A 19,640-nucleotide genomic window follows, 5' to 3' on the forward strand; every position below is an offset into this window, starting at 1 on the left:
ACTTTTGTATGTTTTCGGTTCTAATAAGACCCCATGTCATTCCAAGCATGTGTGTCAATTTGTACCTCTCTATCTACATTATTCCGTGATTTATTCAGTTTTTAAATTTATACTGACTTTTTGATCACCCGGTATGTTGCCTGGTAGGGCGAGTCTCGTTTCAAATTGTATCGAGCGGATGGATGTGTACGGGTATTGAGACAACCTCAGGAATCCGTGGACCCTACTTATCAGCAGGGGACTGTTCAAGATGATGGAAGCTCTGTAACGATGCGGGGCGTGTGCTGTTGGAGTGATATGGGACCCTTGATACGTCTAGATACGACTCTGACAGGTGCCACGTACGTAAGCATCCTGTCTGATCACCTGCATCCATTCGTGCCCACTGTGCATTCCGACGGACTTGGAGAATTCCAGCAGGACAACTGCATGGGGGTTTAATTAAAAATGCTATAATTTTAGTAGCTGTCTGTCCGGTTACGAAGTCTCGTAACCGGTTGGCCCTGAGTAGTATTAGTACGCAATCTGACTGCATAAAATAACAACAAAGAATGAAAGGAAATTTCCGTTAACGCAATTGATTAATTAAGTCCCCTGCAACTATAAAAGCTACGAAACAACAAAGCACAAATGTAACTGTTCTGTGTGTGGTAGTGTGATTCAACGTACATGTATCTGGCACGGTTCTTCCTCAATACGACAAGATACTTAAAACACCATTTACAATGAACTAATTGAAAAACCAGAAATACTATAATTGCACATAGAAACCAGAATTACAAGTCTAACACATGAACACGAGCCAGATGCTTTGTTGACTGAACCTGTGACCAAGAGGCATTGTCATTAAAGAAATGTGAAATTATTTTTTTTTACCTCAATATATAATGACGAAAAATACACTGTGATCATTGCAACATCTTCCATCTATACATTACACCATCTGAACAGCATCTAGCCTCTCGCCCAACAGAACAACAACTGCACACGACATGCTCTCACTAGTACTGCTCTCGACATCCGCTCAACAAGCACTGCCCACGGCAACCTCTGAACTACCACTGCCGCAGTGGAAGCGGCAGAATAATAATCTTTGGCGCAATCTCTGGCGCTGTGACTCAGTGTAGCCACCTTTCACAATGCGACACTCCACACGGTCAGAATTGCTACAGAGTGGCTCCAGTAACAGTATTATGAGTTTAAACACTTCCGCTGGCCAGCAAACTCCCCAGAAATGAACATTATTGAGCATATCTGGGATGCCTTGCAACGTGCTGTCCAGAAGAGATCTCCACCGCTTCGTACTCTTACGGAGCTTTGGACAGCCCTGCAGGATTCGTGGTATCAGTTCCCTCCAGCACTGCGTGCTCGCGGTGGCCCTACACGATATTACGGAGGTGTGCCGGTTTGTTTCGCTCTTCAGTGTATTTACTGTTCCTCGTGGAAGACATTGCCTAGACTCAAGTACTTGAGAAGAGCTGTCTGCTCTTCCGAAGTCGGTTGGCGATGCCGATGCGTTGCGGGTTTCCAAGTGACGCAGTGGCGAGCGGTTAGTCCGAGAAGTGAGAGGGGCCGGTGAAGCACCGCTGCCTTGGTCAACGCCTGGAGGCCCCAGCCGTGCGTCAGAGGGCTGCCGCCCGCGGTGGTGGGGGAAGAAGCGGGCAGGCGCGCTGCAGCGGCGAGAGCCGGCAGTCGGCGGATGACCGAGGATGCGGAGGCAGCGCGCTCGCTGGACAGCAGCCGCTGCGGGACTGCAGTGACGCAACACAGGTGCGTGGGTCCGCCGCGCTGTCCATTACTCGACGGCTGTTTGGCGCGCTTGTCAAACGTGGGGCGTATTTGAGAGAAATTTCGCTTGACGTCAGATTTGACAAGAGGGCTGGCGTCATTTGTATCTGTGTTCGCTTCGCGTGTTTAGCGGAGTTCCGTTTTCATTTACCTCACTGTCTAATGAGCTTCATAACTATGGAAACTCTGTTCGAGGATGTTGTTGTAGTGGTCTTCAGTCCTGAGACTGATTTGACGCAGCTCTCCATGCTACTCTATCCTGTGCAAGCTTCTTCATCTCCCAGTACCTACTGCTACCTACATCTTTCCGAATCTGCTTGGTGTATTCATCTCTTGGTCTCCCTCTACGATTTTTACCCTCCACGCTGCCCTCCAATACTAAGTTGATGCCTCAAAACATGTCCTACCAACGATCCCTTCTCCTAGTCAAGTTGTGCCACAAACTTCTCTTCTCCCCAATTCTATTCAATACCTCCTCATTAGTTATGTGATCTACCCATCTAATCTTCAGCATTCTTCTGTAGCACCACATTTCGAAAGCTTCTACTCTCTTCCTGTCCAAACTATTTATCGTTCACGTTGCACTTCCATACATGGCTACACTCCACACAAATACTTTCAGAAACGACTTCCTGACACTCAAATCTATATTCGATGTTAACAAATTTCTCTTCTTCAGAAACGCTTTCCTTGCCATTGCCAGTCTACATTTTATATCCTCTCTACTTCGACCATCATCAGTTATTTTGCTCCCCAAATAGCAAAACTCCTTTACTACTTTAAGTGTCTCATTTCCTAATCTAATACCCTCAGCATCACCCGACTTAATTCGACTACATTCCGTTATCCTCGTTTTGCTTTTGTTGATGTTCATCTTATATCCGCCTTTCAAGACACTGTCCATTCCGTTCAACTGCACTTCCAAGTCCTTTGCTGTCTCTGACAGAATTACAATGTCGTCGGTGAACCTCATTTATTTCTTCTCCGTGCATTTTAATACCTACTCCGAATTTTTCTTTTGTTTCCTTTACTGCTTGCTCAATATACAGATTAAATAACATCGGGGAGAGGCTACAACCCTGTCTCACTCCCTTCCCAACCACTGCTTCCCTTTCATGCCCCTCGACTGTTATAGCTGCCATCTGGTTTCTATACAAATTGTAAATAGCCTTTCGCTCCCTGTATTTTATCCCTACCACCTTCAGAATTTGAAAGAGAGTATTCCAGTTAACGTTGTCAAAAGCTTTCTCTAAGTCTACAAATGCTAGAAACGTAGGTTTGCCTTTTCTTAATCTTTCTTCTAAGATAAGTCGTAAGGTTAGTATTGCCTCACGTGTTCCAACATTTCTACGGAATCCAAACTGATCTTCCCCGAGGTCGGCTTCTACAAGGTTTTCCATTCGTCTGTAAAGCATTCGTGTTAGTATTTTGCAGCTGTGAATTATTAAACTGATCGTTCGGTAATTTTCACATCTGTCAACGTCTGCTTTCTTTGGGATTGGAATTACACTCCTGGAAATTGAAATAAGAACACCGTGAATTCATTGTCCCAGGAAGGGAAAACTTTATTGACACATTCCTGGGGTCAGATACATCACATGATCACACTGACAGAACCACAGGCACATAGACACAGGCAACAGAGCATGCATAATGTCGGCACTAGTACAGTGTATATCCACCTTTCGCAGTAATGCAGGCTGCTATTCTCCCATGGAGACGATCGTAGAGATGCTGGATGTAGTCCTGTGGAACGGCTTGCCATGCCATTTCCACCTGGCGCCTCAGTTGGACCAGCGTTCGTGCTGGACGTGCAGACCGCGTGAGACGACGCTTCATCCAGTCCCAAACATGCTCAATGGGGGACAGATCCGGAGATCTTGCTGGCCAGGGTAGTTGACTTACACCTTCTAGAGCACGTTGGGTGGCACGGGATACATGCGGACGTGCATTGTCCTGTTGGAACAGCATGTTCCCTTGCCGGTCGAGGAATGGTAGAACGATGGGTTCGATGACGGTTTGGATGTACCGTGCACTATTCAGTGTCCCCTCGACGATCACCAGTGGTGTACGGCCAGTGTAGGAGATCGCTCCCCACACCATGGTGCCGGGTGTTGGCCCTGTGTGCCTCGGTCGTATGCAGTCCTGATTGTGGCGCTCACCTGCACGGCGCCAAACACGCATACGACCATCATTGGCACCAAGGCAGAAGCGACTCTCATCGCTGAAGACGACACGTCTCCATTCGTCCCTCCATTCACGCCTGTCGCGACACCACTGGAGGCGGGCTGCACGATGTTGGGGCGTGAGCGGAAGACGGCCTAACGGTGTGCGGGACCGTAGCCCATCTTCATGGAGACGGTTGCGAATGGTCCTCGCCGATACCCCAGGAGCAACAGTGTCCCTAATTTGCTGGGAAGTGGCGGTGCGGTCCCCTACGGCACTGCGTAGGATCCTACGGTCTTGGCGTGCATCCGTGCGTCGCTGCGGTCCGGTCCCAGGTCGACGGGCACGTGCTCCTTCCGCCGACCACTGGCGACAACATCGATGTACTGTGGAGACCTCACGCCCCACGTGTTGAGCAATTCGGCGGTACGTCCACCCGGCCTCCCGCATGCCCACTATACGCCCTCGCTCAAAGTCCGTCAACTGCACATACGGTTCACGTCCACGCTGTCGCGGCATGCTACCAGTGTTAAAGACTGCGATGGAGCTCCGTATGCCACGGCAAACTGGCTGACACTGACGGCGGCGGTGCACAAATGCTGCGCAGCTAGCGCCATTCGACGGCCAACACCGCGGTTCCTGGTGTGTCCGCTGTGCCGTGCGTGTGATCATTGCTTGTACAGCCCTCTCGCAGTGTCCGGAGCAAGTATGGTGGGTCTGACACACCGGTGTCAATGTGTTCTTTTTTCCATTTCCAGGAGTGTATTATATTCTTCTTGAAGTCTGAGGGTATTTCGCCTGTCTCATACATTTTGCTCGCCAGATGGTGGGGGTTTGTCAGGACTGGCTCACCCAAGGCTGTCAGTAGTTCTAATGGAATGTTATCTACTCCCGGGCCCTTGCTTCGACTCAGGTCTTTCAGTGCTCTGTCAAACTCTTCACGCAGTATCGTATCTCCCATTTCATCTTCATCTACATCCTCTTCCATTTCCATAATATTGTCCTCAAGTACATCGCCCTTGTATAGACCCTCTATATACTCCTTCCACCTTCCTGCTTTCCCTTCTTTGCTTAGAACTGGGGTTCCATCTGAGCTCTTGATATTCATACAAGTGGCTCTCTCGTCTCCAAAGGTCTCTTTAATTTCCTGTAGGCAGTATCTATCTTGCCCCTAGTGAGATAAAAAAAAGAAAAATTGTTGTCCAGGTGAGAATAGGACTCGCACACTGAAGGTTCCGTACAAACATAATTACGTGCACGGACATTTCATACAACCCGGGAATGGAGGCCTCGACGATGTTTCCCTGTTGTCAATGCTGAGACCGGCAATACATCGGTCCCCGGGTTCCCAAGGCTTTCGAGAATGTTTAAATTTCAATTTGGTAGTCGGGTAAATACGGATAAAAGAAATATTTTTTTCGCGTGACAAAATAATAAGCTACGCAATTTCCTGACTTTTCTCCCTTTACTTGTACTCTGATCTTCTTGCCAAATTTTATGATTCTAGACCGCTAATACGTTTCGACGAGTAAGTTTGCAAGCATCAAACTATGTGACGTAAATGGCCGTATCTTTTGATTTCATCGACGTAGAAGTTAACCTTCATTATACCGCCATCTATGATCTCGACAATCGTTGCCTGTTATCGACATAATCGGTCCCTCGGATTCCAAGACTTTCGAGAAGTCGGATAACAAACGATAAAAGAAATATTTTTGTCATGTGATATAATTATAAATTATCAATTTTCAGATTTGTTTTCCTTTACTTGTACTGTGAAGCCATTCTTATTGACAAATTTCACCAACGGAAAGCACTCTACTGGACAAATTTCCTCTACTTCTATGGTCACAGATTTTTTATGATCAGACTACCGGTTTCCGTCTATAATGACCATCTTCAGATGTGTTTTATAAAAACATATACTAATATACTGGAGGCATAGTGGCATCGTCAAACGCTGTAACGGGGGGGGGGGGGGGATGTGGGGAATCCAAAATGTTGTTGCTGTTGTTGTTGTGCCACCACGGTTGCTTCCTGGCCGCTGTTTATGATCCTCGCTCGCTGTGGCTGGATGTTCACTTCCGTTATAGTGAGTAACCGTGAAGACGGAAGTCTTCTTCTCTATTGAAATTGCAGTTATTCTTTGATATTTTGACTGTTTCACGGACGTTCGTTTCATAAATATCAGTTTCTCTTGTCTATCACGTGTGTGTTCTTAAAATCTAGAACTTGGTTACATCATTGTTGATGCTCTGCCACAGCTGATTTCAAATTTTGTCTTAACGGTAGTTGGAAAGGAAAACCGATTGATTTGAACTTTATCTAATCACAAAATTTGCAATTTTCTAATTAATATGGTATATAAATCACTTATCAACTCACCTTGTACACATTTTTTTCTTTTAAAAAAATATTGTCTGCGCCAGTTTAAAATGTTAAAAACTTTACATGCATTGCTTCAAGATCAAATAAATTCGTTAAGTTTTTGTATAGAAGACAATGGATTGCACTATTACAAAGGCGAAATTACGTTGTTTCTATTGGTAGTACTGTCGAAAATAATATCGTACCCTTTCGTAATATAAACACATGTTGTATGTCGAAGTGTTAACTAAGTGTGAATACTGGAATGGTAATGGATTTCGAGATTCTAACGAAAGATCGCTATGAATGTAAGTCAGGGAACGAAGCAAAACATACCTGCGACAGGAACCATAAAAGATCAACTGATGAAATGGATGTCTCTGCAGCTACTGAAATCTTCAGTCGATCCGCGAATAAAAGGTGTGTTCGTCACTTTATGTTCTTAGGTGATGGGGTCTCAAAAGCAGACAACAGTATAGTAGCAGCTGAGCCTTACGGTGACAATATTATCACAAAACTGGAATGTGTCGGTTAGGACTGGCACCATGAAGTTGAAACCAAGTTTCAGAAACAGGAATTTTTCAGATGGTAAAACGATAACGGAAAAGGCTGACAGACGAAGTTAGTGGTGAACTATAACAATACTATGGAATGGCCATTAGAAATAACACTGATAATTTGTTCAGATTGAAGCGAGGAGAAATGGGCTACATACTGTCAACAGATCGTAAGCCAATACGCCAACCTTGTCCTTCCGGACCAGATTTACGGTACAATTGTCGCAACTCCCAGTGCTCGAACACTCGATCCCAGCAGCAGCCATGGAAGACGTAATGCCCGTTTACGGACACTTTACGCATCCTCCGTTATTGAGGCAGTGTCTACACGGGCAGACTCAGAACCCAAATGAGTTCTTCAGCAATCATATGAACTCGCGTACCAAAACTGTATTTACTGAAAGCGAGACAATAAAATGGGGGGAGGGGGTGGTCATGTTGGTATTGCTTTTAGTGGTGGCAACACTGGTATAGGAATTAATCCTTCAGAGAGCTTCAAGGGATGGACCAGCAGCAGTGTATGCAGCAGAAATGGCCACTAAGGAGTCCTCAAGGGAGAAAAGAAAGAGATCCATAGAAAATGATCAAGATGTTTCTGAGTGAGTAACAAAATGAAACATGTTTCTCAAAACTTACATTGTCAGTTCCATTTTTCTGAATCTCAGGAATCACTTAGAGTAGAATATTCATACTTTCAGAGTGTTGTTATTGTTGCTGTGGTCTACAGTCCAAATATTGGTTTGATGCAGCTCTCAATGCTACTCTATTCTCTGTAAGCTTCTTCATCTCCCAGTACTTACTGCAACCTACATCCTTCTGAATCTGTTTAGTGTATTCATTTCTTGGTCTCCCTCTGCGACTTTTACCCTCCACGCTTACCTCCAATACTAAATTGGTGATTCCTTGATGCCTCAGAACGTGTCCTACGAACCGATCCCTTCTTCTAGTCAAATTATGCCACAAACTTCTGTTCTCCTCAATTCTGTCCAGTACCTCCTCATCAGTTACGTGATGTACCCGTCTAATCTTCAGCATTCTTCTGTAGCGCCACATTTCAAAAGCTTCTGTTCTCTCCTTGCCTAAAGTGTTTATCATCCATGTTCCATATCCATACATGGCTATAAGCTATACAAATACTTTCAGAAAATATTTCCCGACACTTCAAATCTATACTCGATGTTAACAAATTTCTCTTCTTCAGAAATGCTTTCCTTGCCATTGCCAGTCGACAGTCTACTTCGGGCATCCTCAGTTATTTTGCTGCCCAAATAGCAAAACTGATCTAGTACTTTAAGTATCTCATTTCCTACACTAACTCCATGAGTATCACCTGATTTAAATCGACTACATTCCACTATCCTCGTTTTGCTTTTGTTGATGTTCATCTTATATCCTCCTTTCAAGACGCTGTACATTCCGTTCAACTGTTTTTCCAAGTCCTTTGCTGTCTCTGACAGAATTACAATGTCATCGGCGAACCTCAAGGTTTTTGTTTGTTCTTCCTGGATTTTAATTCCTACTCCAATTTTTTTCGTTTCCTTTACTTCCTGTTCAATGTACACATTGGACAACATCGGGAGTGGGCCAGAACCCTGTTCACACCCTTCTCAACCATTGCTTCCCATTCGTGCCCCTCGACTCAAATTGTACATAGCCTTTCACTCCCTGTATTATACCCATGCCACCTTCAGAATTTGAAAGGGTGTATTCCAGTCAACATTGTTAAAAGCTTTCTCTAAGTCTACAAATGCTATAAACGTACGTTTGCCTTTCCTTAATCTAGGTTCTAAGATAACATCAGTATTGCCTCGCGTGTTCCTACATTCCTACGGAATCCAAACTGATCTTCCCCGAAGTCGGCTTCTACTACACTACTGGCCATTAATATTGCTACACTAAGAAGAAATGCAGATGATAAAAGGGTATTAATTGGACAAATATATTATACTACAACTGACATGTGATTACATTTTCCCGCAATTTGGGTTCATAGATACTGAGAAATCAGTACCCAAAACAACCACCTCTGGCCATAATAACGCCCTTGATACGCCTGGTCATTGAGTCAAACAGACCTTGGATGGCATGTACAGGTACAGCTGCCCACGCAGCTTCAACACGATACCACAGTTCATCAAGAGTAGTGACTGGCGTATTGTGACGAGCCAGTTGTTCGGCCACCTTTGGCCAGACGTTTTCAATTGGTGACCGCGCCCCGCTATGCACAACAGCGCAGGCGCAGCGCTCGTCCGTCTCCGCACTACGAGATGGCGATGTCTTAGAGACGAACCAAATTCTGCTTCCGCCGATCCGCGTATTAATATGTAACGCAGCCAATGAGATTGCTGCTAACGTAGAACCTTTTCTCCTCGCGGATCACACTCACGCAGTGATACCTGAACGCTCGAGGTATTATAATGAGTGTACAGACCTCCGATTAGTCAGTCTGCATCAGTCTGCATTAGCCTGCTTTAGTCTGTACCAGTCTGCATTAGTCTGTACCGGTCTGCGCCTAATAAGATTATCATATTCCTGTACATATCCATGAAGATAAATGAATAGACACTTTGTCAAGTATCAGACACATGTGAGAATAAGATTAACGTACCAAGACCATAGGAACTTCAGAATCAAGTTAAGTAATGTTTACGATTTTTATTATTTTAATAAATGTGTGTGTAAATTAATCAAGTTCTGTTTAAAGTTGGTCACTGTCAATCTAAGCGTGCAAGTGGCATTTCTATCCTCTGACCTAACGGCAGAAGATAAACACGCCACGATAAGACCACGAGACATATTGCTGACACTCGCCTACTTCGTTAGAGCGACAAGTCAAATAATCTGATGGTGTGTGTAGCGAAGGTCTTACAGTATGCACACCACACTTAGTAGGCAGTTTGCTTACACGAATACTGGCCGCATTTTTCTCAGATTCTTGTACAGACGGAGCTTTTGTGCAGCGTGTGCATAATTAAAGTTCCAGTTTCAGGACGCTGTAGAAAGAGCGTTTGACAAAGAGAATGACAGAAAATTTGAACTGTATATTATTCACGCATGGAGAAACGTCGTGGAACAAGAAAGAAACAAACCGAAAATTTCACCAATAAATGGCGTGGTAGTCGTCTTAACGTAAATGGTGTCGGCTACAAATGACAGATGAATCGCAATACGGCGACTATTACACCATCCGTATTGTTCAAGGTACAAGACGACACAAGTTCGGCAGTTAACAGTTCCGCCACTGTTATTTAGGTAACATCATACACCACGGCAAGGTCGCACCACACTGTATGGGAAAAATCGCTTTTTAATTGTCCTGAGGCCAGAAACCGCATATAAAGCGAAATAACAAAGGTTTCTAATTGTCGTGAGACTATGAAAGACATGTTCAGTATGCTGTCCACCGTTTCCTGCCAGAAATTGAAATCGAAAAACGGGATGCCCCACAACAGATCGGACTGTCAAATGTTTATTTGACACTACAATAGTGAATCCATAGTCACAGTACATATTATTTTTCTTTTTGTTTAAAAAAATGGGGTAACATTGCCGGTTTCAAGAAACTACGTCATCATTTGAAAATTTTTCTTTTTTTTCAAAAAAAAAAAGTTACATTACCGGTTTCAACGAACCGGTTTCATTTGAAAATGAAGACGTAGTTCGTTGAAACAGGTAGTGTAACGCCCCTTTTTTTTTTTTAAAAAAAAAAGGAAAGAATGAAAAATTTTATGTACGGTGACTCTTGTAGTGTCAAATATTTAACTTCATTTAATTTATATTATAGTCACGCTCCTTTATGACAATTATCTCAGAAGAAACAAACGTCAAAAAACTTTTGCATCACTCCAGTTCCCAGAACTCCTGAAGATAGACGTTGACTGTGGATATTGTATCAAACACAGTCCCTTTGACTGTTCAGAGATGTCACTCAACCCGCCCAAAGATGGAAACAACTGTGCATGAGCAGCGCCTATTAGACGGAGGGGGTCCGACAGTCGATCATTTCCAGTCATTCCACCAGGAAGGACGTAGACAGCTCATGTTGTCTGTAGTTCAACCGTGCCTAGACGGTCAACATCGCGTTTCGATCGAGTCCGCATTGTTACCTTGTGCCAAGAAAGACTCTCAACAAGGGAAGTGTCCAGGCGTCTCAGAGTGAACCAAAGCGATGTTGTTCAGACATGGAGGAGGTACAGGGAGACAGGAACTGTGGATGAAATGCCTCGCTCAGGCCGCCCAAGGGCTACTACTGTAGTGGATGGCCGCTATCTACGGATTATGGCTCGGAGGAACCCTGACAGCAACGCCAACAGGTTGAGTACTCCATTTCTTGCAGCCACAGGACGTCGAGTTACGACTCAAACTGTGCTCAATAGGCTGCGTGATGTGCAACTTCACTAACTACGGCCATAGCGAGGTCAATCTTTGCAACCACGACACCATGCAGTGCGGTACAGATGGGCCCAACAACATGCCAAATGGACCGCTCAGGATTGGCATCACGTTCTCTTCGCCGATGAGTGTCGCATATGCCTTGCAACAGACAATCGTCGGAGACGTGTGTGGAGGCAACCCGATCAGGCTGAACGCCTTAGACACACTGTTCAGCGAGTCCTGTTTTGTGGTGACATTATGTGGGCCCGACGTACGCCGCTGGTGGTCATGGAAGGAGCCGTAATGACTGTATGATACGTGAATGAATTTCCCCGACGGATAGCGCAACCATATCGGCAGCATATTGGCGAAACATTCGTCTTCATGGAAGACAATTCGCGCCGCCATGGTGCACGTCTTGTAAATGAGTTCTTTCAGTATAACGACATCGCTCGACTAGAGTGGTCAGCATGTTCTCCAGACATGAACCCCATCGACCATGCCTGGGATAGGTTGGAAAGGGCTGTTTATGGAAGACGTGACCCACCAACCACTCTGGGGGATCTACGCCGAATCGCCGTTGAGGAGTCGGACAATCTGGACCTATAGGGCCTTGATGAACTTGTGGATAGTATGCCACTACGAATAGAGGCAAGCGTCAATGTAAGAGGACGTGCTACTGGATATTAGAGGTTCCAGTGTGTACAGAAATCTGGATCACCACCGCTGAAGGTCTCGCTGTATGGTGGTACAACATGCAGTGGTGTGGGGCGTGTGCAGTTGGAGTGATATGGGACCCCTGATACGTCTAGATACAGCTCTGACAGATGAGACGTACGTAGCTATCCCATCTGATCACCTGCATCCAGTTATGTCCAATTTGAATTCCGACGGACTTGGGCAATTCCAGTAGAACAATGCGACACCCCACACGTCCCGAATTGCTACAGAGAGGCTTCAGGAACACTCTTCTGAGTTTAAACGTTTCCGCTGGCCACCAAACTCACCAGACACGAACAATGTTGAGCATAGCTGGGATGCGTTGCAACGCGCTTTTCAGAAGACATCTCCACCCCTCATACTCTTATGGATTTATGGACAGCCCTAAAGGATTCATGATGGCAGTTTCCTCCAGAAGTACGTCAGACATTAGTCGAGTCAATGCCGCGTCGCGTTGCGTCACTTCTGCGTGGTCGCGGGGGCCCCAAACGATATTAGGCAGGCGTACCAGTTTCTGTGGCCCTTCAGTGTATGCTGTTCAAATCTGACGTCATTCTGATCATTGGTTCTCTTTCTACAGCGTTTTGAAACTGCAATTCTAATCCCTGCATACCTGTGGAAAAGACGGTGGGTAAAACGTTAGGAATGGGAGAGGGCTACACCGTGGCTCCCCCTACAGCTGGCTGGGTCAACCAGCTCAAAGGGCAAAGGGAGTGAGGCACATACGACTTCCAGTATAGGACGGTGCCCGTGTGCTACTGCACTCCGGTGTTGAGAGCAGTGTACGAGACGAGGACGTCCTCACCATACGAGTCACGCAAGGAACAAATAAAAGAAGGAAACGCGCAATGCGCACGCACTGGTCACCGCTAGGATGACCTGGGTATTTATCTCACCGCAGCACACTTCAAGTGCGGGACCGGTGGGTGGTATACAGCCGTGCCCGCTCTCAGGGTTACGTAAGCATTGCGGTGCTGGCTGCAGGCCGCTAAAGTGTTTTTCCCGTCGGAAGCTGCGGGCGACGGCGCGGTACTGACAAAACCAGTTGCTCCTTCTCCTCCACAGGAAACACCCACCTGGAGCGTCCGGTCCCCACTTCACGGAGTCACGTCACGGTTGAACTCCAGTCCCAGGTCAGACCGGATGAGCTGCTGGTTCCGTTGCAGCACACAGCGTGGCTTTTGGTATATTTCTCGGCCTGACGAAGGAAACACAAGACTTAATAGCTACTAACTCTTCACCCGCGACTTCGCCCACATTCATATGCACTGAAGAGCCAAAGAAACTGATACACCTGCCTGATATGGTGTAGGGCCCCCGAGAGGACGCGGAATTGCCGAAACACAGCGTCGCATGGACTCGACTAATATCTGAAGTAGTGCTGGAGGGAACTGACAGCATGAATCCTGCAGGGCTGTCCATAAATCCATAAGAGTACGAGGGGCTGGAGATCTCTTCAGAACAGCACGTTTGCAAGACATCCCAGACATAACTTTGAACATAATTGCTAAGGTTCAGTGACCGTGTCAGAATTATATTGTAACAAATAAGCCCTCGGTCACAAATATTAAGTCAAAATTGACCTGGTTTCGACGCTTGCAACCTCTGTTCACAGTACGAGCAGCCTTTAGAGGCTCGCCATCTGACAAGTGTTCATGACGTCGCCTTTCCGGCTGAGATCTTTTTTAATATGTGACTTGTAAGTACTGCAACCTTTCGAGTCAGTACAAACTAAAATTTTATTAATGTACTATATACCTAATGTTTTAGTACAGTTAGTCTAATTCTGAAGACGACGCTCATAGTAGCGTCGAAACCAGGTCAATTTTGACTTAATATTTGTGACCGAGGGCTTATTTGTTACAATATCATCCCAGATATTCTCAATAATATTCATGTTTGGGGAGTTTGATGGCTAGCGGAGGTGTTTAAACTCACGAGAGTATTCTGGAGCCACTCTGTAGAAACTCTGGACGTGTGGGGTGTCGCATTGTTCTGCTGGAATTGCCCTAGTCCGTCGGAATGCACAATGGACATGAATGGATGCAGGTGATCAGATGCTATGCTTACGTACGTGTCACCTGTCAGAGTCGAATCTAGACGTATTAGGGGTCCCATCTCACACCAACTGCACACGTCCCGCACCATTACAGAGCCTCCACCAGCTTAAACAGTCCCCTGCTGACATGCAGGGTCCATTGATCTATGAGGTTGACTCCATACCCGTACACGTCCGTCCGCTCGATCCAATTTGAAAGAGTCCCATCCGATCAGTTAACATGTTTCCGTTCATCAACAGTCCAATGTCGACAAAGGCGAGGGGTAAGGCTTTGTGTCGTGCAGTCATTAACGGTACACGAGTGGGCTTTCGGCTCCGAAAGGCACTATCGATGACATTTCGTTGATTGGTTCGCACGGAGACACTTGTTGATGGCCCAGCATTGTAATGTGTGGCAATTTGCGGAAATGTTGCTCTTCTGTCACGTTGAACGATTCTCTTCAGTCGTCGTTGGTCCCGTTCTTCCAGTTTGTTTTTCCGGCCGCAGCGATTTCGCAGAGTTGATGCTTCACCGGATTCCTGATATTCACTGTGCGAAAATCCCCACTTGATTCCTACCTCGAACATGCTGTGTCCCATCTTTCGTGTGCCGACTGTAACACAACGTTCAAATTCACTTGAACCTTGATAACCTGCCATTGTAGCAGCCGTAAGAGATCTTACAACAAGCCATCTGCGCCAGACACTTGTCGTCTGCCGGCAGCTGTGGCCGAGCGGTTCTAGGCGCTTCAATCCGGAACCGCGCTGCTGATACGGTCGCAGGTTCGAATCCTGCCTCCGGCATGGATATGTGTGATGTCCTTAGGTTAGTTAGGTTTAAGTACTTCTAAGTCTAGGGGATTGATGACCTCAGATGTTAAGTGGCTCTGAGCACTATGGGACTTAACATCTATCGTCATCAGTCCCCTATAACTTAGAACTACTTAAACCTAACTAACCTAAGGACATCACACACATCCATGCCCGAGACAGGATTCGAACCTGCGACCGTAGCGATCACGCGGTTCCAGATTGAAGCGCCTAGAACCGCACGGCCACACCGGCCGGCCAGATGTTCAGTCCCATAGTGCTTAGAGCCATCTGAACCATCTGAACTTGTCGTCTTCTATAGGCGTTGCCGACATAAGCGCTGTAGTCGGCCTGTTTACACATCTCTGTATTTGACTACGCATGCCTATACCAGTTTCTTTGACGCTTCAGTGTATTTCACGTGTGCTTCATAGACATTTCTACACATATTTGTACACACATTTCATCCGTACCAGTGACGAACTTCGCCCTGCAGTTTCATCTGAATTCCTGAGTAAACGTACAATTCTACCTGGATAAGAAATGAGCAAAAAGTAATCGACAGCCCTCCAACATTTTACGGTAATTCGCCTGTGAAAGCCGGGAAAAATACTACCAATTTCATAAATTAACTAAACATACACTCCAGAATGAGATTTTCACTCTGCAGCGGAGTGTGCGCTGATATGAAACTTCCTGGCAGATTAAAACTGTGTGCCCGACAAGTTTGGAAGGTAGGAGACGAGATACTGGCAGAAGTAAAGCTGTGAGACCGGGCGTGAGTCGTGCTTCGGTAGCTCAGATGGTAGAGCACTTGCCCGCGAAAGGCCAAGGTCCCGAGTTCGAGTCTCGGTCGGGCACACAGTTTTAATCTGCCAGGAAGTTTTTTAAACATACACTGTTTTTGCCTCGTTTCAGAAATTTTCTTATGGTTACTGCACAGCCTAGATTTCGGATTATAAATGCATTTTCAAGTACAGTACTGATTCCAGAGATGATAATGCAAAGATAAAGATGATGATAAGGCAAATATAGTCATCCTTTCTATCCCTATGTCCCAAGAAGACTTTGACAAGGAACTTAATACAGTAAAAACAATAGTGACAAATAATGAATTTGACCCTAACATCATTGGCAAAATTCTAGGTAAAAAGATGAAGAAGCAAGCGCAGGTTCCTACTGTCCCCAATGAAAAACACAGAAAAGCTGGAAAAGAAATTGTTCAGATTACCTTTTATAGAGAAAACGTCCAACAGGATAAGTAACATTTTGAAGTCAAAGGGTTTCTCTGTGGTTTTCTATGCCCCTCAGACAATAGGTAGTTGTTTGTTCAATGCAAACGGCAAACAACGAGCCATCACAAAAAGTTTGGTTCATAAGATCATTGGACAGACGGGGAGGTCAATCTGCACGACGCTTAAGGAATACCATAGAAGCTAGAGACTGAAGAAGCCTGATTCAGCCTCTGCCTTAACAAATACCGCAAATACATAATAGATCTACAAGTATCACACACAGAGGAAAAGGGGGATAAACTCGGCCAGTTAGAAATTTTAGAAATTAAAAAACAGATTGGTACAACCGCACACTTATTATTAAACGATCAAAACCAATTTAATTAATCACCTCTTTTAGATGATATCACAACTCCGGGATAGAAGTAAAACTTTGGGCCTCAATCCATCAGTAGATAAAAAGTTCTTGGTTGATGCATAACTTTATTCCTAGGTATGTTTAGTCATGGTAGTGTAATTGCTGAATTGTGTATTCCATATGTAATTTGTCAAAAATGGTCATTGAAGTAATTTTGCGTTAAACCAAGGATCGATACATTAAGCTGTTGAGATGACTATCTTTGCCTTATCATCATGTTTGTCTTTGCATTATCATCTTTGGAATCAGTACTCTGCTTGAAAATGGGCTTATAACTGGAAACCTAAGTTGTGCAGTGACCATAATAAAATTTGTGAAACAATACAGAAAACAGTTTCTGTTTAGTTAATTTACAATGTTTCACCAAGAACCCACAGTTGATTCAACTAAAATAATTTTCATAAAATTTACGCAGCTGTAACTAAAAAACGCGCGAGGATGAAAATTGAAGGACACTAGGATTGTTTCTTGCTGAGCCTTTTGATAAACAATTAATTATATTAGCTCTGACGTTGACGTCATTACAGGTGTTTTGTCAAGAACCTAAATTACATTTTATATGCCTGTCCACACTTGGAATCTACACACTGGCTTAGGTGTTTGAAACTTTAAGTACACATTAACAACTTGTGTATCTAAAAAGTCGACTACGATCATCTTATTTCGGCCACGGATTTTTATTATAGAAATTTTTACATCTGATAATCAAAACTATAGTTATTTTTTATAATTAATCAGAATGTATTTTCCTTTCTGTTGATAGTAAAACAGCGCATGTAGTCCCCCTTCCTGCAAATGGTACCCTGAAAAACCCCAAAAAACTCTCATATCTTTGGCTGAAATATATTTTTTGTGCATAAAATAAAAGTCAGAAAACTTAATTCTCGGGAAACTCAATTCAAAGTTATATTTGATCTATAACTCGTCTCTGTTGTTCCTAATGCACTCCAGCTGCATAATTTTCCTGGTTTACATTTTCCTCATCTTCTATCTTCCTTCTTTTCTTTCCTCTTCCCTCTTAAGTTACCTCAGAGACCCACTGTTCAGCTTCCGCCACTCTAATGGAATCAGTTACCAACAGTGACTGTTTCATACTGAACCCAGAATATATTCGTAGCAACTATACAACTTCACACCTGCTAACTGTCCCACATTAAAACAAATTACGTGCATAAAAATAAGTTTCGACAATTGCAAACTACAGGAAAGTTTATAAGGGAAACATTGCTCGAGAACCAAAGATATACAAGGGAAACATAAGAGCATCGCAAAGCGTATCTTCAGTAGACTGTCAACTTGAAAAACAGTAAATTTAATCTAATGAGAACACTGACGTGTGGAAGCACCGGAAGGAAACATGGGTGTTCACGCAGATCGCGAGATCTTTAAGTAGATTTTAAAACAACTTCCTAATGTCCGAATACCCCACCCCCATGAACCATGGACCATGGACCTTGCCGTGGGTGGGGAGGCTTGCGTGCCTCAGCGATACAGATAGCCGTACCGTAGGTGCAACCACAACGGAGGGGTATCTGTTGAGAGGCCAGACAAACATGTGATTCCTGAAGAGGGGCAGCAGCCTTTTCAGTAGTTGCAGGGGCAACAGTCTGGATGATTGACTGATCTGGCCTTGTAACACTAAACCAAAACGACCTTGCTGTACTGGTACTGAGAACGGCTGAAAGCAAGGGGAAACTACAGCCGTAAATTTTCCCGAGGGCATGCAGCTTTACTGTATGGTTAAATGATGATGGCGTCCTCTTGGGTAAAATATTCCGGAGGTAAAATAGTCCCCCATTCGGATCTCCGGGCGGTGACTACTCAAGAGGATGTCGTTATCAGGAGAAAGAAAACTGGCGTTCTACGGATCGGAGCGTGGAATGTCAGATCCCTTAATCGGGCAGGTAGGTTAGAAACTTTAAAAAGGGAAACGGATAGGTTAAAGTTAGATATAGTGGGAATTACTGAAGTTCGGTGGCAGGAGGAACAAGACTTTTCGTCAGGTGAATACAGGGTTATAAATACAAAATCAAATAGGGGTAATGCAGGAGTAGGTTTAATAATGAATAAAAAAATAGGAATACGGCTAAGCTACTACAAACAGCATAGTGAACGTATTATTGTAGCAAAGATAGATACGAAGCCCACGCCTACCACAGTAGTACAAGTTTATATGCCGACTAGCTCAGCAGATGACTAAGAGATTGATGAAATGTATGATGAGATAAAAGAAATTATTCAGATAGTAAAGGGAGACGAAAATTTAATAGTCATTGGTGACTGAAATTCGATAGTAGGGAAAGGAAGAGAAGGAATCGTAGTAGGTGAATATGGAATGGGGGTAAGGAATGAAAGAGGAAGTCGCCTGGTAGAGTTTTGCACAGAGCATAACTTAGTCATAGCTAACACTTGGTTCAAGAATCATGAAATAAGGTTGTATACATGCAAGAACCCTGGAGATACTAGAAGGTTTCAGGTAGATTATATAATGGTAAGACAGAGATTTAGGAACCAGGTTTTAAATTGTAAGACATTTCCAGGGGCAGATGTGGACTCTGACCACAATCTATTGGTTATGAACTGTAGATTAAAACTGAAGAAACTGCAAAAAGGTGGCAATTTAAGGAGATGGGACCTGTATAAACTGACTAAACCAAAGGTATTACAGAGTTTCAGGGAAAGCATAAGGGAACAATTGACAGGAATGGGGGAAAGAAATACAGTAGAAGAAGAATGGGTAGCTTTGAGAGACGAAATAGTTAAGGCAGCAGAGGATCAAGTAGGTAAAAAGATGAGAGCTAGTAGAAATCCTTGGGTAACAGAAGAGATACTAAATTTAATTGATGAAAGGAGAAAATATAAAAATGCAGTAAATGAAGCAGGCAAAAAGGAATTACAAACGTCTCAAAAATGAGATCGACAGGAAGTGCAAAATGGCTAAGCAGGCATGGCTAGAGGACAAATGTAAGGACGTAGAGGCTTATCTCACGAGGGGTAAGATAGATACTGACTACAGCAAAATTGAAGAGACCTTTATAGAAAAGAGAACCACATGCATGAATATCAAGAGCTCAGATGAAAACACAGTTCTAAGCAAAGAAGGGAAAGCAGAAAGGTGGAAGGAGTATATAGAGGGTCTATACAGGGTCGATGTTCTTGAGGACAAT

The 19,640-nt window shown here is 44.4% G+C and overlaps 1 protein-coding gene across 1 annotated transcript in view; it reads left to right on the top strand.

Moving 5' to 3' along the window:
- The first annotated feature begins 1,628 nt into the window (after nt 1–1,628).
- Nucleotides 1,629–19,640, top strand: part of LOC126210635 (mucin-2-like) — a 72,440-nt gene continuing 54,428 nt past the window's right edge. Inside the window, exon 1 of the mRNA XM_049939952.1 lies at nt 1,629–1,770. The gene's annotated coding sequence lies outside the window, so the exon portion shown is untranslated. The remainder of the gene's footprint in view (nt 1,771–19,640) is intronic.

Source organism: Schistocerca nitens, chromosome 10 (genome assembly GCF_023898315.1).
Source record: "Schistocerca nitens isolate TAMUIC-IGC-003100 chromosome 10, iqSchNite1.1, whole genome shotgun sequence".
Classification (NCBI taxonomy): domain Eukaryota; kingdom Metazoa; phylum Arthropoda; class Insecta; order Orthoptera; family Acrididae; genus Schistocerca; species Schistocerca nitens.